Source organism: Humulus lupulus, chromosome 3 (genome assembly GCF_963169125.1).
Source record: "Humulus lupulus chromosome 3, drHumLupu1.1, whole genome shotgun sequence".
Taxonomy (NCBI): Eukaryota; Viridiplantae; Streptophyta; class Magnoliopsida; order Rosales; family Cannabaceae; genus Humulus; species Humulus lupulus.
In genome coordinates, this window is record NC_084795.1 from 88091276 (window position 1) to 88110696 (window position 19421).

The following is a 19421-nucleotide window of genomic DNA, read 5'->3' on the forward strand; positions in this document are numbered from 1 at the left end:
TGCCTTTGGCTACAAGCCTTGCCTTGAAAGTCTCTAATTTCTCATCAACACTTCTTTTCTTCTTGAAGATCCATTTGCACCCAATGGGCCTAACATCTTGAGGTGGGTCTACAAGTTCCCAGACAGAATTGGAATACATCTATTTCATTTCTTTGTTCATGGCTTCTTGCCATTTCTCCTTTTCAGGGACTTCCATTGCCTCTTTATAGTGGATTGTCTTTGTATGTGTCTGAAATAAGGACGTGTGCTTTGTGTTCGTAGTGAACATGTTGTCTCACAACTCTCCCACCACGACATTGCACCAGGGTTTCCTTTTTAGGAATTGTGGTTTCTTTGTTTTGTCGTTTATCTTTTGATGAAGAAGAATAAAAAAACCAAGTCTTATACATGAGATGTTATTTCCTGGCCCTTCATAGATGCTTGTGGCTTTCTCTAGTAGGAAAGAGAATTGAGATTGAACAAGTTTTTGAAATTCACAACGCAAGAACTTTCTTGGAGAAAAATTATAATCTTTGAGAGTTAGAGAGAGAGAGAGAGGTTAGAGAGACATAGTTGAAAAGTATGATAAATGTTTTACAACTCTAAAAGACCAATTTTGTATTGTAGGGACTGTAAGTAGGTCTAAAAATTTGGATTATAGCTTTTAAACACGTCAATTTAGAGCCAAAAAAAGTAACATAATACATGAGACAAGCGACATGTTGCCCAGTGATAGGTGACATGTCGATCGCCTGTCCTCTGTCTCAAATGGATACTTGGCTATGTGACGATATGTCGCAACCCAAGTTGGGACATGTTGCCTTTTCACTACCTTAGGTGCCCAAAATCACCCTTAATTACCTCCAAATGATCCCAAACTTTTAGGGTAAGCTTAGACACATCATTGTATCACTTTAGACCCATAAAATTCAATCATTAATGTGTACAACAAAAACTCATATTTTCACTTCAACTTAAGTGAAAACAGTTTAAGTGTTTTACACCTCAATATGTAAACAACTTAACTATTATATTTAACCAATCTAAACACTTTCAAGTTTCCCGGAGTTACAGAGAATTCCTTGAGACTAAAATTGTTTCCATACTCCTTGAGAGATAGAGCAAGAGCTTGATCAAACTCTTTACCTTTAGATTCAATGACTACTTGGCAAGAGTTGGTTGAGAGTTTCTTGATGAAATAATTTCTCCCAATAAGATTTACAAGCTCCATAATGAGATAACTTTATTTCAGCAACTTGATGAAGAATCTTTATATAAGGCATGCGAGCAGTTCAAGAAGTTGTTGTAAAAATATCCCCACCATGGCATTCCTTATTGCATCAGTGAATAGGGCTCTTCTTGCTAAGTCCTATAATGAGGCTGTTGATTTGATTTTTTCGTCTACTAATAAAATAATAAGAAAACTCAAAGAAAAAAAGATAAAACACTAGGATTTACGTGGTTCATATTATTAATTAGCCCAAGTCCACGAGTCACTTGTATTGGAAATTAAGAACTTGCAAAGCTCAAGTTCTCTTGGAATTCAGGCAGCGTTTTTACTTACTCTAAAAGACTAGGATCGTCTTACAAATAATGCCCTAGGCCTATTTACAAGAAGCTAAGGGATTAAGCTCATTAATTGGAGCTGATTATAATCATTTTTCTCATAATGAGATTAGTTATTACATAAATGTAGATTTCCTATATTAAATAAGGTGGTGGGACCCATTTGATATCAGGCTAACCCAATTGCTAGGATGTCAAGCCCAATATTTTACAAGAAATGTGCCCTTGACACTGTCAAGGTGGTAGCTGCATGTTTTTACGCTTGTATGGAATCGACAACACAATCTCTACAATCATGGGTGTCAGACAACTGTCTGTGGTCCAGAGCACTTCTCTGGCCAACACCTAAAAATTATCCTCTTCTGCTGGAGAAGGTGTTCTAACACTTTGACAAGTTGGTCACGAATATAGGGACTTTTAGGGAATCACTCTCCGACTAGGTCCTTGGGAGGTAATGACCATTGCGGACATACTCCTCTCAAAGTGATAATGATGACGAGAATTGGACTCAAGATCCAGTGGAGCACTAATCAATGTCGTAATTCATTACACGTGTCAAATGTTGAAACACGGACAACATTTGCCCCCCAAGTCTTCACTCGTCCTCGGGAATAGTGAAGACTTAGATACAACAACTGTCATATTCTTATGAAATTGTCCCCAGGTCGTGACTGTTGGTTATCCTTAGGCATTGACACATCCAAAAAGGGGGTGCCACTTGTAAGTTCCCCAATGCCTAGATCACAAATCGATGCTATTAAATGAGAGGTCTTTTTTGTACCCGAGACGTCCTTTCACTTTTCGAGTACCGCCACAATCGTGATTTTCTGACAGTTGGATCACGGTCAAGTACCTACTCGTAGGTGATCAATGGTTGGGGAGCACATGGCCCTTTTGGAAACATTTGGTTTTTTAATTTAAATATATCTCATCCTTTTCATTTCCCCACTTACGTTTTCATTCTCAGACACCTCTCTAATTTCTTAGAAAGAAAAACCCTTCATTATGAGAAAAACCATTTCTAGAATCTGCATCCTCTGCTTTGAGTCTAGATAATTGGAATGAATACAACTATTTTTGGTTTAATGACGCCAAGTACATCAAAGTCTGCACTCATCTTCTCACGTATCTTCGATTCTTGTCGAGCAAGTTCTTTTCACTGTGCTTTATGAAATCTGCTTTTATTTTTTGTTTTTCTTTCTTGATGATTCTATTTCTTGGTTTTTTGGTATAATGCATGCGATGGGATTTCGGGGTTCTCTCTTTTGTGCCTTTTGATGCCATTTCTAGTGAAATACCCAGTCGTAAGTGGCTTTTTTGTGTTTTGACCAGAAATTTTCTTTTATGGGTTTTGTTTATGGGAATTTCCCAGAATCCGGTCTCATTTGGCCATATTCTTTGAATCTCCGATGGTGCTTTTCAGGCTACATTTTGTTGCTCTAGGACTGCCTTTTTTAGAAATTCGTCCTTCTTTTTTCTATTCTCGAGCAGTTTCTTTGGGCACACCTCTTTTAGAAAATTCTTCCTTATTTTTTCTATCCCTGAGTAGTTGTCTTAGGGTATTCTCATGTTCTGGACATTTTTCTTTTGGTCAGGATACTAACTGCTTAGTTTTGTTGTAGATATCCAAGGAGCTCCGCGAACTCCACCTGCACTGTTTCTTCAACTCTAACCACGAGATTCAAGACATGGCCCGATGACAAGTCTAGCTCCCAAGAATGCTTGTATGTCCAAGCGTTTGACTATTGTGGAGGCTCCTCTGGTGGCGGAGAGACCATTGGCGGTAAATGTACATTTGGGGAAGCACACTCCGACTGAGGAAGAGGTCAACGTGGGCCCGATCCTCACTAATTAGCTCAATACAAAGCCTCTAGAGTTTAGGCGGAGCATATCCCAACCAAGTTGAAGAATTTGGATGCCTTGGCACACATCAAGGCCCACTATGGGATCTGCAATGATGGATACCTCATAAGGCTGTGTCGGGAGTTGAAGAGGTCCCATTGCAACATCCACGACTTCAGGGCCTGGAGCCAATCACACCTTCAAGCGGGCGCTACCCTCCCTCTCCACCAATACTTTTTCATTTTTTTCATTTTGTAGGGATCGCCCCCTTCCAATTAATATTGAATGGCTACTGGGTCCTCGTGGGCTTGTACATATTGTACAAGCGCCATAATTGGCCATAGCCTTCTCTGGCTGAAGAAGAAAGGTTGTGATCTCGATGGGTTCTACACCCTGATGAAGTACTTATGATTGAACTACAAGGCTCCTCACCAAAACAAGAGCCATGCTCAAGACTTCAAAGAACATTTTTTTTTTCTTCACAATGGGTTTTCCCATTCAGTCCAACCCAACTCTTCTACTGGACTTTACCAGAGTTTGTAAGTTTAATTGTCATTTCCTGAGCACTTCTTAGACTTAGGTTTCTTTAGCTTACGTTAATTCCTTTGTCTTAGGCCCTTTCCTTTGCACCACATGGGCAGCTACCTATTGGGGAAGAGTGAGATTAAACCACCAAAATAATAAGAATCTATAATAAATTATCCTTGATAGAGAAATAGAAAAGATTGAGTTAGATGATGCAAACCCTTGTAGTAGATCAAAGTTTTTCAACCTTCTTGATGTTTCAAAAACCATTGTTGAACTACCACCTTGAACTTCTTCTTTTTGCAAAACACAACCAAAGGCTTATACATGAGATGTATTGCTATCCTAATTCTCTATTTTCTAGCCCTCCATTGATGTTTGAGGCTTTTTCTAAGAGTAAATGGGAATTGGGATTGAATAAGCCTTAAACTCACAAAGCCATACACTTTCTTTATGAGTTTCTTGGAGAAAACTTGAGATTCTTGAAAGCTAGAGAGAGAGAAGTTAGAGAGAGATTTGAGAGAGTGATCAAGTCTTCCAAAACTCTATGAGTACCCTTTTATAGTGTAGGCACCATCATTAGGTCTAACCAATAGTATAAGAGCCACAAAACTCATCATTTGGAGCTTAAAACACATGTCTGTACAAACATGTTAAGCGTCGCATCGCCTGCCTATAGGCGATGAATCGTCTGCTTGGGTTTTCAAACCCCTTCTCATTTAGGCGACGCAATGCCTCCAAGGAGGCGATGCATTGACATCAATAGCAGTGATGTCATCATCAATTGCATTGCCATGTTCACCTTCTCTTAAGGTTGCATTAATCTCATCACTACATGCATGAACTATGCCAATTCTTTTTAGGGTTATCATATATTCCTCATCAAATGCATTAAATTCAATTAAGGTCACACAGATCTCATCATCAACTGTATTAACCCTAATCTCACTATGGTTAATTTTACAATTACCATATCTCACATGATGATCAATAACTTTATAAACAAAACAAGTATAACAATAACCCTTGAATTTTTCATTAACATTCACCATTGTACTCTTAACATAAAAAATAAACGCAAACTCACAAAAATATCACAGCAAATGCATTTTATTCAAATTCTTGAAATCTACACATTTAGAAATAAGGAATTTGATGATACCAAGTATGTAATCCCATTAAGTTGTCTCATCCTTTGTTGATGAAGACTTTGAATCCATATCTACATTTATGTAGATCATATCCAAATAGAGTTTTCTTTGTTCTCCCAAGCTTGTGTGTTCAACACAAACTAAATCTTAAAGCAATGATTTGAAAGTTGTAGAAGATGTATTTAACCAATCACAACAAGAGCTTCCCGAGATGCCCAACTCTTCTATTTTGTTTATTTTATGATTGCTATTTTTTATTATTTTTCAAGTACTAAAGTCCTGCTTTTCCTTTTGCAAATCAAATGAACTTCACAAACCTTATCCAAATTCATGTGCCATCCTTCTCGAGGTCCACAGAAGAAGAGAGGCCTCAAGAGGAAGTGGAGGCCACCTAACAATCTAAGAGGCAAGCAGTTGGTGAGGCCCTCACTGAGGGAGACAAGGGTGGTTCCAAATGTTCCACTCCTGGAGGTGTCCTCTAGGCATACTCCTTCCCTAGGGGAATATGCCGCAGGGCCCATGGAGTCCCAACCCCAAGCCTCCCAATCTTATGCTTTGACCCTCTTGGTTTATCCTGAACACTATAAGGGGAAAATACTTTAGAAATTCATGGCTATGGTCAAGCCTTTCAATGCTTGTATGGAGGAGGGGAAGGCTCAGTTCTTTGAATTGATCTCTTTCCTTTGCCGAGAGAAGTCTGCTCGAATGATGGAGGCTCAGATGTTGCACCCGCCCATTGGCTGGGAATAATTAGAGACCATGTTTTCTGAGAAGTTGGGTCCCACTATGGCTCCTCTCATGTACGAACTCTTCCAGGGCATGAATGGCACCGCCTATGGTCTCATCGTAAAGAGGTATGCCCAACTTGGGTGTAATTACAAAGCGACCCTCAAGTTCTCCATTCAGAAGTCTGCGATGAAGGCGATTCATGTTTCCTCAATTGCTTTTTTGTTTACTTTCTCGAAGAATAAGGCTAACACGCTTCATTTATTTTCAGTCCGCCTTACTATCCAGCACCTAAATAATATTATGATGGAGCTATCCTTCGAGCTCAAGAGAGCTCAGGATAACCTTGCAGCCATGAAGTCAGGCGTGCTAGCCGAGGAGGTGGAACTGATTTGGGAGGAGCTTCAGGGCAAGTAGGGATGGGTGGCAGAGCTTGAGTCCTTCTTGAAAGTAGCTAAGGAGTAGTTGAGTCTCATTTTCTTAGAGTGTGACTGCTTCACAGGGGAGGCCAAGAGAAAGCCACCGAGGAGGTGAAAGAGGCCAAGCCGAAGGCCGCTCGGGCTTTGGAACGAGAAGCAAGTGACTAAGGATCGCAATAGGGCTATGGCCTAGGAGGTTGAAACTCTCGAGAAGGAGGTCAACAACATCTCTGGTTATTATTTCTACAAGTCCTGGCTTTTTAATCACGATATGGACCCATCATTCACTAGCGATGCTGGCAGTGCTCAAGCCCTCTTTGAAAAGCTTTTCTGGGCTGAGATTGCAACCACCGCCACTGAACCCTCTAGCGCCAATCCTGTGATCACTCTTGTGGAGGAGGTCCCTCGGGGTCAAGAGTGGTATTGTAATTATTTATTTTTTCTTCGTAGTAGGCTTGTGAGCCATGTTTTTGGAGTATGAGCAGTTTTAATGCTCGAGCTCCTAAGCAATTTGTATACATGTACCTTTTTCCCAATGGCTTTTTTATGTTTTACTATTATGCCTTTTTTGCAATTTACTCTGTACTTTTATGTGTTTACACCTTCGTACATTGTTTAGTAATGTTGCAAATTGGACTTAGAATATACAAGGCTTCACTTCAACCTTTATTTTTATTTGCCTTCTTTGTGGGCCCAAGTTTCAGATGAATTTAGGACTTTACGAGTCCCTTTTTTGGTCTCGAGTACTTATCTTGTTTCTCTAGGACTTTGGCTTTAGGAATTGAGCTTTATTCGCGAGCCCATTCTCAAATATAGGGCTCTTCGTAAATTTTATGATGCTAGGTTTACTTCAAGGCACCTCGTTTAGGTTCCTCTTGATGAGTTCTCTAGGTCCATAAACTCTCGCAAGCTTTTTGTGACACCAGTTTTACTCGAAGGTACCCCATGTAGGCTCCTCTTTTAAGTTCCCTAGGTTTGATTCTAAAAGCAGTTATTCTTGTGGGATGACTAGTCCCTTGCTTATGCCCCCCAAGTAATCGGGGACTTAGGTCTGTGTTCACTTGTTTAGGTCTGCGAGCGAGTACATCATCGAGTGATACATAAAAAGCAACAACAACAACAACAACAACAACAACAACAAAAACAACAACAACAACAACAACAACAACAACAACAACAACAACACAATAATAATAATAATAATAATAATAATAATAATACAAGAAAATATCCTGAATTTCATCAATCGTGTTTTGTGCACATGATTTACTTTACTTGCCCATAGGCTAAATATACAAAATAAAGGAATACATTATTACTTGCACTACTGGTAATACCGCCAGAGATGCTCGACATTCCAAACGTGAGGAATTAGCTCCCCGTTTAGTTGAGCTAGCTTGTATGTCCCTAGAAAAATAGTGCTCTCGACTTGGTAAGGACCTTCACAGTTTAGGCCCAACGCTACACCACTTGGGTCTTGGGTTACCAAGAAAACTCGTCGTAACACTAAGTACTCAACTTTGATTTTTTTGATCCTTCACCTTTGAATTGAAGTATTTGGTCACCTTTTGTTGGTAAAAGGCTACTCAGAGTTGCGTAGCTTCTCAGAGTTCCTCAACAAGGTCCAATGATTCTTGAAGCAATGTGTGATTGGTGGTTGGGTCGTACATAATGCGATAGTGCGTGGAGATGGCAGTTTCAACGAGGAGCATGGATTCGTACCTGTAGGCCATGGAGAAGGTCAAGTGTCCCGTGGATATTTAAGCAGTGGTACGATAACTCCATAGTACCCTAGGTAACTCCTCAGGCCAATCACTTTTCGCCTGTTCAGGACTTTTCTTTAATGTGGATTTCAATGTCTTGTTTATAGCTTCCACTTGTCTGTTTTCCTACGAATGAGCCACGGAGGAAAACCTTTTGATAACTTCATGCCTTTCACAAAAATCAGTGAACAAATCATTGTCGAATTGTAGGCTATTGTCGGAGACTATCTTCCTCAGGAGTCCGTAGTGGAAAACTATGTTTTTGATGAAAAAGTTCAGCGCCTTCTGGGAAATGATTGTAGTGAGGGGTTCAACTTCAACCCACTTTGTGAAGTAATCAAATGCCACAATCGCATACTTTGCTCCTCCCTTTCCCGTGGGCAGGGAATAAATTAAGTCAATGCCCCATACTACGAAGGGCCACGAGCTTGTCATTTGTGTTAGCTCATTAGGAGGAGCTCAAGATATAATAGTATATCCCTGCCATTTTTCGCACATACTCTAGCGAATCATTGTTCATCGTGAGCCAGAAATATCCTTGTCCCCGCAGAAGCCTTCATGAACTTCTCTGAGGATGACTTATGGTTCTTGCTCGGACACACATTGTAGTAACGGCAATGAATACCCATGCTTGTATAGCTTCTTATCCATGATTACATATCGAGGAACTTGATAAAGTAGCTTTCGAGCAACTTTTTTTCTTGTGGTAGTTCTTTGGGGACAAGGTACTTCGTTATTGGCTCCATTCAACTGTCCTGAGGTTGGACAATTTCTAGTCCCTCCGCTTTAAGCTCCCGAGCAACTTGCAATCCGGCTACGAGTGCTTCATATTAAAACTCGTTATTGGAGGCGTCAAACACAAATCTAAGGGTACTGTGAATCATGTGCCCCTCTGGTGATACTAAGATATGCCCTGCCTCAGAGCCATTTTCATTAGACGATCCGTCCACGTGTAAATTCAACACTGGCCCAAGAGAAAGAGCGTCCTCAGGCCCTTTGGTTATCCCAGTACATTCATCAATAAAATCTAATAGCGTCTTTCCTTTGATGGTTGTGCTCAGGTGGTATGATATGTCGAACTAGCTAAGCTCAACTACCCATTTAAGAAGTCTCCTAGAGGATTCCAACTTTTGGAGGACTTGTCTCAAACGCTGGTTGGTGAGCACTTTAATACGATGTGCATTGAAATAGGGCGGGAGTTTTCTTGAAGCTATCATCAAACGAAAGGTCAACTTCTCCAGTAGCGGACACCTGGACTTGGCTCTGAGGAGTCTCCTGTTGACATAATAGACATGATCCTGGGAGTGTCCCTCTTTGTGTATCAGGGCTGCACTGATGGCATGCTCTATGATGGCTAGGTAAAGGAACTAGGGTTCTCCCTCCACCGGCTTTAACAATATCAGTAGATTGGCCATGTGTTCCTTAAGCAGTTGGAAAGCCTATTCACAGTCCTCCCTCCATTCAAATCGTTGACTTCCTCGAAGGATGTTGAAGAAAGGAATGCACTTGTCAGTAGCCTTTGATACAAAATTGTTGAGATCTGATATCCGACCAGTTAGGCTTTGCATGTCTTTGTGCTTCCTGGGAGATGACATATCAATCAGCGCCTTCATCTTCTCAGGGTTTACTTCGATTCCTCGGGAACTCATGATAAATTCCAGGAACTTCCCCTAGGCTACACCAAACTTGCACTTTTGCGGGTTGATTTCCATCTTGGAATCTGCGAAGAACTGAGAAAACCTTTGCTGTAACATTCCAAGTTTGCTAATCAGGTTTAGTGCTTTGATTAGTGTGCCGGGAGGGCATAAATGGATATTATGTGCATGTTTATTGTTGACTCAGTTTTTCGCCAACATTATATTAAGAAATCCAATAACAAAGATATTAATGCTCTTTTCTAAACCGTAATGAATTATATGAACAACTTCTCATACTCACAATTTTACGTGGTTCAGTGGTTAAAATTGTAATGTCCCCAATTCCCTAATGTGGCTTAGTGCCTGGATTAGGGGGAAGGAGGGAAATAATTGATTTAATATGTAATTATGTGATTATATGCATGATTATGTGAGTTATATTATTATATGATGATAATTGCATGCATGTGGGCCCACTTCTTATTAGATGGGCAACTTTGTAATTTTTGCCTATTGAGGACATAATTGTATATTTATGTGCATGTATGTGATATATGGGTGAGACCACATTATTATGTGGATATGATTGAGCTATTTGACATGAGATGATCCTAGGATGCAAGTTAGTGGTTTGGTCATAACGGGGTTAATTACCGGGCTCGGGGTGAGCCTAGGGGTAAATTGATGTTTAGTACATTACTGGGAATGATCGGGTAATGGGATATGGTTTATTAATTATGTGAGGATATTGGGAGTAACAGGAATTGGAGGACGTTGATTATGATTAACGGGATAGGTAGGAAATGAAAATTATACCCTTGGGTGACTTTGAGAGATTAAATGGCCCTAGGGGAAATTTGGTCATTTAGACCATTAGATAAGTTCAGCCAAGGGGAGGCTGTGGAGTGACAAAGGAAGCAAAACAGAGTTTTTCTTTCTCTCTCACTCTCGATTACATTTCTCTCTCTCGGTTTGGTGTTTGAGGCAAGGTTAGAGAATTGAAGCTTAAGGATTTGAAGATTGAGGGCTTAGAAGTGTGTTCAACATTTGAAAGGGGTTCAATCCATATTTCAGGTAAAGATTCTAAGTTTAAATCTCTGCTTTTACTTTGTTTTTAAGGTGGTTTGTAAGTTGAGAGTTTGATTGTGTAATTAGGTATTTGATGGTGTTTTAGGTGTTGAAAGGCTTAGGTTTTATAGCTAGATTGGTGATAGTGTGATTTTGATGTTTGCTTTTAATATTGGGATTGTTTGGTTGAAGATTTGGTTGAGTTAGAATTGAAGAAAATGCAAGGGAGCTGGGTTTACGGGGTCAAGTCACGATCGAGTTCATGCAAGTCGCGACTTGATGAACCCCAGAGCCTCCCCTAGGCTCTGCCTGGCAAGCGTGTTGCGACCCTCATGGGCGAGTCGCGACCCACCCCTGGCACCAAGACAAAGGGCTCTCTGTCTTGGGGGCATGCCGCGACCCTTGGGGGGCAGGTCGCGGCCCGCCTATCCTTTTTGTGCCAGGCTAGGTTTTAGGCAGTTTTGAATGGGGGTTTTCGAATCTCAAGGCTCATGATTGAATATACTAACCGTTTTAGTAGGATTCGAGGTCCCGGGAGCTGGGTTTTAGTCCATGAACCTTTTATTACTCATTTTATTAATGGGATTTCATATTTGGTTATGATTAGGTGACCACTAAGGGCCTAAGGACATGATCATTCTCAAGGGTCATTCTTTATTTATTTTACGCTCAAGTCTGAGGTAAGAAAACTTCACCCAGTATGTGACATACATGATTATTGATAAGGCATGTTGATTGCTCTATATATGGACATTGGTTGCATTGTAAATGCTAGGCAATATTGCTTATTTGTGAATGGCACTGACTTATGAGTCAGAAACGGAAATGGTGTTCAGGCGGGTAGGGAAGCTCTGACTTATCAATCATGATCGGCAATAGTACTGAGCGCTGGTCGTATGGAATTGACTTATGAGTCAAGAGCGGCATTAGCATTTTGACCGCAGGCCGAAATGATTAGATCTAATTAACATGAGCATTACATGCTTGACCGACCTATTGGTCGAAGGAAAACTAAAGCGCTTGGCTAGTTTATGACTAGTTACTCAGAGCTAGGGCTAAAAGGCTCAAGTGACTTGATAGTCACATGGCTTAGGGCGCAGGACCCCATAGAGACTTATTAGTCATCTATTCAGGGCACAGGACCCCAGAGAGACTTATTAGTCATCTATTTAGGGCGCAGAACCCCCAAATGACTTACTAGTCATCTATTTAGGGCGCATGTCCCTAGAACGACTTAATAGTCAACAATCCAGGGTGCAAGACCCTAGAATGATTACATGATTATTTATTATTATTTGTATACATGTAATAATAAGTTTTCTTGTTGAGCCTTGGCTCACGGGTGCTATGTGGTGCAGGTAAAGGGAAAGAAAAGCTTACCCAGCCTTGAGTGAAGAGCTAAGGTGGCGATGTGTACATATGCGGCCGCTTGACCACCACGGCCAAGGTGTTTCTCAAGGGAACTAGGGTTTAACCCTAATTATGCCACTTAGGTTGGCGGATTGTAAATTTTGAACTGTTATGACCATTTTGGATTGTAAACACTTTTATGGGATCCCATGTACAGTTTAATGTTTTAATTAAAATATATCCATTCCTTTTGACCAAGATTTCCACCCTGTCCCATTAATAACACTTAGATGCACGTTTATGACCTAATCACTCGTTTAGCAAGTTAAGCACTATTTAAAGTACACAGTGTGACGGTCTTGGCTAACCAGGGCGTTACAAAAATCCACCTAGTCCACGAGACAATATTATCAGTCTCTTACAATTAATGCAGAGTTTCTATATCACAAAAAGTCGCCCCTTTTCCTGTCCATTATCCCTAATATTTATAGTGGATATTCATGGATAGGTTTGGGTAACCGTGTGCATAAATATGGTAAACAATCAATCAAGATAATTCCCATTTACATAGGGGTACGATTGCCTATGGAAATTTATCTCGTTATCTCGGGCAATAAATGTATAATACATCCTAGGCAATAATGAACGTATAAGGGACCTCCAAGTCTTTCAGGATCCTTCATTGTGTGTCATGACCAGGTTTCCACGAGCTGAACATCTTCATCGAGCTGGAGATCTAAGAGTGAATGAAATTTAGTTTGGATTAAGTTTAGAGCATCCTAAAGGCGATCTAGCCATTACATGACTCAAACAGGATTATTCTCCTGAGATTCGATTTAGAGATTATCTACATGTCGCACTGCCAAGTCCAAACTTGAGCTGCTCACATCAATGTTAGCTAGATGTTCTACTCTCCTTATTTTTCCATGTGTTTATCTAATAGTTGTACCCCTAACTGAATGATTGAATCCACACTTATTTTGGGGTACAACATTTGACCCCTAAGCTCCTGCTCGTGCTTGACGTCGTCATTTCTGACACGCACAGTAGCGGCTTTTAGGCTTTTGTCATGTGAAATTGTGCCTGCCCACTACTCCAGTGTTAAACACATGGCCGTCTATAATTGGCGTTTGTTCGGGTTTCGAAGACTGTGACAACTGTCCTGTCAACTTTTTGCCGCCACATGGGTCATGTAATCTTGGACTTTGGATCCCGGGTTGACCCAATTAGATGGCCCAAATTAATTCCCGAAGCTTACGTATAAATAGGGAGATCAAGCCTAAACTTTAGCAACTTCGCATTCAAAAGCTTTCATTTCAAAAACAAAACTTCCATTTTTCTCTAGAACCTCTTTCAAAAACCTTCATCATCCTTTTGTTTTTTAGAAGCTCTCAAGCTCTTACCTTTGGAACAACCATCATTCTTGTCGAGTAAACGTATAAATTGTAAGTACCTCTTCATCTAGTTTGAATCTTTTACTCTTTATTTTCATATACGTTCTTTTTATTACAAAAAAAATATTTTCTCAATACTGTCCCGTATTCTAGACATTACTGAGTTCAATAGGGATTTGTTTAGGCTAAAAGAACGATACTAGACTTATTTAGAAATAAGGTGTTTGACAACTAGGCAATTTTTCTGGGTTTTGTAAGGAAATCTTTGTTGATGAATCGATTAAGAAACCTGTTTTGGATGTAGAAGTTGAGAGGTTTTAGGTTTGGCTCTGGGTAGCTTAAGGGTCACGATTCCTTAAGCGGTTTTGCATTAAACCACCTCAAAAAGGTGATGGGCCTGACACGTGAATCTTGAAGTATCAAGGGATTCCCCCAATCTATAGTGCATGGCTAAGGACTGCACGTGGCAACATGCGTTGATGCTAGGGTACCTTTTAGCTCACGTATATTCTAGGCTAATAAAACTGAATTCAAACCCCAAGATCATTGGACCTTTGTCACTGTAGCAAGACTTTAATTTATGCGCTACTAATTAGGCTGCTTTGTCATCAGGGGAGCTAGATAATGGCCCAACAAAAGAAAAACATTGTAGGCTCTTCTTTTCAGAGCAAAGATAAGGGCAAGTAGATCGGGTCTGAATCTCCTATCAGCCTAGTGGTGGACAGGGAGATCGTAGTAGATCTTGACCCGTTTTTTGAGGCTGAGCACAACGTGTCCCAAATAATGACTCAAGGGAAGGTGAACAAGATATTGCTAAGCCACGGGATCGAGATGGGGACTGATGGCCTTACTTCCCGACCTCCGCTAGAAGGAGAGCGGAGCTGCACCCCACTTCAAGATGATTTTAGGGCCTGGAGTGATGAGCACCTGAAAGCAGGTGCTTTCCTTCCCCTGGACCAGTACTTCGCAGAATTTTTAAACTACGTCGAACAGGCTCCATTCTAGCTCTCGCCAAACTCATATCGACTTTTGGCAGGGCTGAAATTATTTATTCTTGAGGCACGAGTGGGAGGTCCCCACCTCAGCCGATATTATGTACTTATTCTGCCTCAAAGCCAACCCTGATCAGAATGGACGAGGTGACGGTATCTACTACCTCACATGTTTCCCCAACACGGCCTCCATAATCGACCTCCCCAGCCAACCAAATGACTATAAAGATCAATTCATTATGTCAAATGGGTTCAAAAACTGCACTCACCGGTACTTCAACCATCCTCGTAAGTCTCCTAACTCTCCGAAATCCATATGTGAATTCCTTTTTTATTAAGTTTAACCCTCCTAACTTAATTTGTTCTTGGTGCAACTATATTCAAGAGAATAGGGCAATCTGAGACCCTTGGAGGTCAGTACGAGACGTTGTCCCGTCTTCTTTCGAAGGAGAAGGAATTTCAATGGTAGTGAATGATGCTACCATCGTGGCTTGCAATTTGATCTGCAAAGATTAGACCTTGGCTATTAAAATGCGAGGTGCACCCCTCGAGCTTCCTGTGCTCCCCACTCCTCTAGAGGTCTTGCCCATCGTTGAAGACACCGAGGATGAAGAAGAGGTGGCACCACTGGTATGCAAGAGAATAGCTCCTGAGGATGGGCAGCATCCTAACCTAGATCGAGTTGAGTCTGGGGCAGTAGCCAGGACTTTCAGCCAAGGTAACCCTTATAGAGAATTAGATCAGGTTGCTTCTAGTTTTAGGCTGATCCGATTCAACCCAGTTAGCTCGTGAGTCGACATCCTGTTGACTCAGACCTGAACACAACCCTCCTCCAATGTGTGGATCATCTGGTGGTACGCTATGACCATAGATACCCCAGATGCATTGTTGTGGTAGAAAATACCTTGTATTTTAGGACCACCATTTATTAGGAATATGGTACAAATCGTAGGACATGGCCTTCCTTACATCAGGGTGTATTGTCCCCCAATTTTTGGCAATCTATAGGTGAGTCCAGCTCAGAAGAAGAGTCTGAACCCCCTAGTACCTAGGGAGTAATAATTCTAGAGTCCCCCCCCCCCCTCCCCCAGTAGTCCATGAGTTAGAGGTTTTAACCAATCTAGTTCATAACCCCGAGCCGATCGTTATAGTTTCCTCCTGTATCTCGGAGGGTAGGGTTCTTGTTTTATTCTTTTCTTTGCATTATTTTGACTAACTATTTATTGTATCTGAATCCTCTGTTCATTCCTTTGCAGGTAAAGAGATGGATTTGACGGGTTCCTTGGGTTTAAAGGATGCCTTTAAGGCTGGTGGGGCCAGAGTTGGATCCATGATAAAAAAGGCTAGAGTGAGAAAGAAACATGCCTCCAAGACTAGAATTTCCACCAAGTCTCCTGTCAAAGATAAATGTGCCAGCTCCACCTGGGAGCAGCAACAACAGACTTAGCCCCTAGCTTTGGTAATGATAGTAACCGTCCTTGAGGCTCTTCCTCCTCGTCCTCAACATGCACTTGCCCCAGTTCCTTAGGTTATTCAGGGTGAAGCCCCATCCGTTTAGATACCAGTAAAACCACTTGAGTTGGAAAGGATTCTAGAAGCCTTCCGAGGGATTTTGTATGAGATGGCGAGCCATATGGTGGGTCATGCATATAAAGCCAATGTTAAGGACTCGAGGGCCATGGAGGAGCGTACTCCCGAAGTTGTTCTTGAATCCGCCATGGGAATGAACCTCACTATGAGCCATCTTCATTTATCCGACAATACTTCTTTTTCTTTTCCCTCTTTTTTTTTTTTTTTTTAACTAACCTTGACCTGCATTTTCCTTTTGCAGTCTGTCCTGGCTCAACTCTGTGGTATTGATTAGGTTCAAGTTAGGAGGGATAAGCTCCAAGCCACTCTGGCCGCTTCCCAAGAGAACAAACAGATCGCCAAGGCTGCCCTGGCCACCTCCCAGAAGAACGAACGGAACTCTAAAGACTAGGTCACGAAAGTGGGCCAATGATGGGACCAGCTGTAGGCTGAGACTGATAGCTTCAAAAAAAAAATTGACGAGGTCAAGACCAAAGTTAAGGAGGAGACCGAGAGAAAGAGGATAGAGATTGCAGACTTGACAAATTCTCTTGAGGAGATGCTCTACCGGTGTTGGGCTTTCAACCAGGAGGGAGATTTTTCCTTCATGGATCGGGCGTTTTGGGGACCTTATCTTGCCAAGTTCAAGGTTTGATTCTCACAGGAACCTTTTGAGACCGTCGAGGCTTCCGGAGCTACTGATGGGGACGAGAAGGAGGTGACATCACTTGAGCAAGTTGACGGAGCTCAGTGATGCTTCTTTTTTCTGCTTATTTTACTTTTTATCTTGTAATTAAGTCCTTAAGGATTGAAACAATCGCCTTCAGGCTCAGATCAAGGGTTTTTCCTCCTCGAGATAACTATATACTTTTGAAAACATGTATGTTAGTTTGTGTTCTATTTGTGTTCCCCTTAATCTATTATTTTCTCGTGTTTATAAATCTTGAACTCTTGCACACTCAAAATCATAAGGGTTGTCTTTAGAATGGGATAGGTACTTGATGGCTTGATTAAATAATTTTAGTCGATATCCTGGTTGTACCCAAGAATTTTCCCGCCTAATTGCGTTATACCTATTAGGAATCAGTCCTTGGACCTGGTTGTGTCCAAGAGTTTTGTCTGCTTCATAGCATTGTACTTGTTAAGAATCAGGCCTTGGACCTGGTTATATCCAGGGTTTCCTAATTGTTTTCTATGTTTTTTTTTGTCTTAGAAATTTCAAAACTTAGTTCGTATTCGGAATTATTTTGAAAATCTGAGCTTTTAAAAGCAGTTGAATAATCAATTTTTCCAAATTCTAAGTTTCAAACTGTATCTGAATATGGTAAACTCTTTTAAAAGCTCTCTTCGGTTTTGTGCCCCCCAAGCGACCAGAACTTATAAATGTTCTAGGTCGCTTTTACAAAATGAGCACACGCCACTTTACAATAATAAGATGAAAATATTGACTACGTAAGAATCCAATGTTATTAAGATGATGTCACTTTTATGAATAAGTATTACAATGAACAATACCAAAAACATTAAAGAAAAAAGTACTTATGCCAACTAGTACTGATAGTATTTTTTAAGGTGCAAGGCATTCCAAGTCTATGGGACTATTTCTCCATTCAACCAAGCTAGTTTAAAGGTCCCTTCTAGTAGGATTTCCACATTCTGGTATGGCCCTTCGCAGTTTGGTCCTAACACACCATCCTTGGGATCTTTACTTGCCAAAAACACCCTCCAGAGAACTAAATCACCGAGTCTGATTCTACGACCTTTCACCTTCGAGTTGAAGTAGCGAGTGATTCTCTGTTGATAATGGGCGAACTGCAATTGTGACTTTTCTCATTTTTCTTTGATCAAATCCAGGGATGCACTAAGTAGCTCGTGGTTTTGATATCGATCAAAGGCTTTCTATCTATGGGTCGTCACCAACACCTCAATTGGGAGCATTGCCTCACATCCAAAAGTCAGAGAGAAGGGAGTGTGTCCTGTGGACGTAAGATGTGAGGATCTATAGGCCCAAAGTACCTGTGGGAGCTGTTCGAGCCATAATCCCTTGGCTTCATATAATTTTTTCTTTAAGTTCGCCTTTAAGGTTTTTTTTACATCCTTGACCTACCCATTAGCTTCCAGGTATGCTACTGACAAGAAACTCTTGGTTATGTCATATTTCTCACAAAATTTTGTGAAGAGATTACTATCGAACTGAGTTCTACTATAATACACAATCTTCTTTGGGAGCCCAAATATACATATGATATTCTTTACGACGAAATCCAGGACTCTCTTTGAGGTTATGGTCACTAGAGACTTGACCTCAACCCACTTCGTGAAGTATTTGTTGGCGACAACAACATAACGAACTCCCCCTTTTCCTGTTGGTAAAGAACCGATCAAGTTGATTCCCCATACTACAAATGGCCAGGGGGATGAGATCATTGTTAGCTCAATGGATGCTTCCCGAGAAATGGTGGCACTACTACAAAAAAGGTCTTTCTCTGCGGTTTTTTTACTTAATACACTGCGGTTTTCGAGAGTATTGAAAAGCGCAGTGTATTCGACCACAGAGAAAAGTGGTATGAAAACTGCGGAGAAAAGCCACACTTTTCTCTGCGGTTGTGTTGAAAAAATCGCGGAGAAAGGTACCTTTTTCTCTGCGGTTTATTCAACACAACCGCAGAGAAAAAGGTACCTTTCTCCGCGGTTTTGTTAATACAACCGCAAAGAAAGCCATTTTAATAAAAAAAAAATATTTTCGATTTCGATTATATATAATTATTTCAATTCCGATTATATATATATTCAATATTATAACCTAATTTGATAACTAATTTTCAATATTATATATATACATTTCATAAAAAAATATAAAAAATTATGTCAAATACAATACATTTTAAGGAGTAAACATAATTAATATTAACATAATCAAAATACATATAAACTAGATAAATAATATAAAAATAACAAAAAACCGAAATAATAAAAAAAAAACAAAAAAAAGTCAAGTTTTAGTGATCAATACCTGATTTGAACAATAAAAATGTCTTTTAATCCTTCACAAACGTTAAAAAACGTTGGAGAAAAGCTTGAAAATCACCCTGTAAACATACATTCAAAATACATTATACTCAATCAATATATCTTCATTTTTTCCCTAAAACTTCAAAACAAATCAATATATATGTATATTTACATGAGTTGTAGCCTAAATATGGAAGAAAATGAAAAAAACAAACTAAAAAAAAGGCGAAAAGAGCACTAACCGTGGCTGGGGAAGAAGGGTTTGCACTGTTCCTCTCGAGTCTGCCAAAGTGGAAGAAATTAGAAGAATGAGTAAAGGTTGTGAGTCGAGGGTTTTATGTAGGGTAAGGGCTTTCTCCGCGGTTCCATAAAGAAAACCGCAGAGAAAGGTACCCTTTTCTCTGCGGTTTTGTATAGAAAACCGCGGA

General features: G+C 40.5%; 1 non-coding gene across 1 annotated transcript; it reads right to left on the reverse strand.

Annotated features, from left to right (window-relative positions):
- Positions 1 to 1201: 1201 nt before the first annotated feature.
- On the reverse strand, positions 1202 to 1308 carry LOC133827768 (small nucleolar RNA R71). Its single transcript, XR_009890419.1, has one exon. It is a non-coding gene; the product is annotated as a small nucleolar RNA R71 (small nucleolar RNA).
- Positions 1309 to 19421: the final 18113 nt, after the last annotated feature.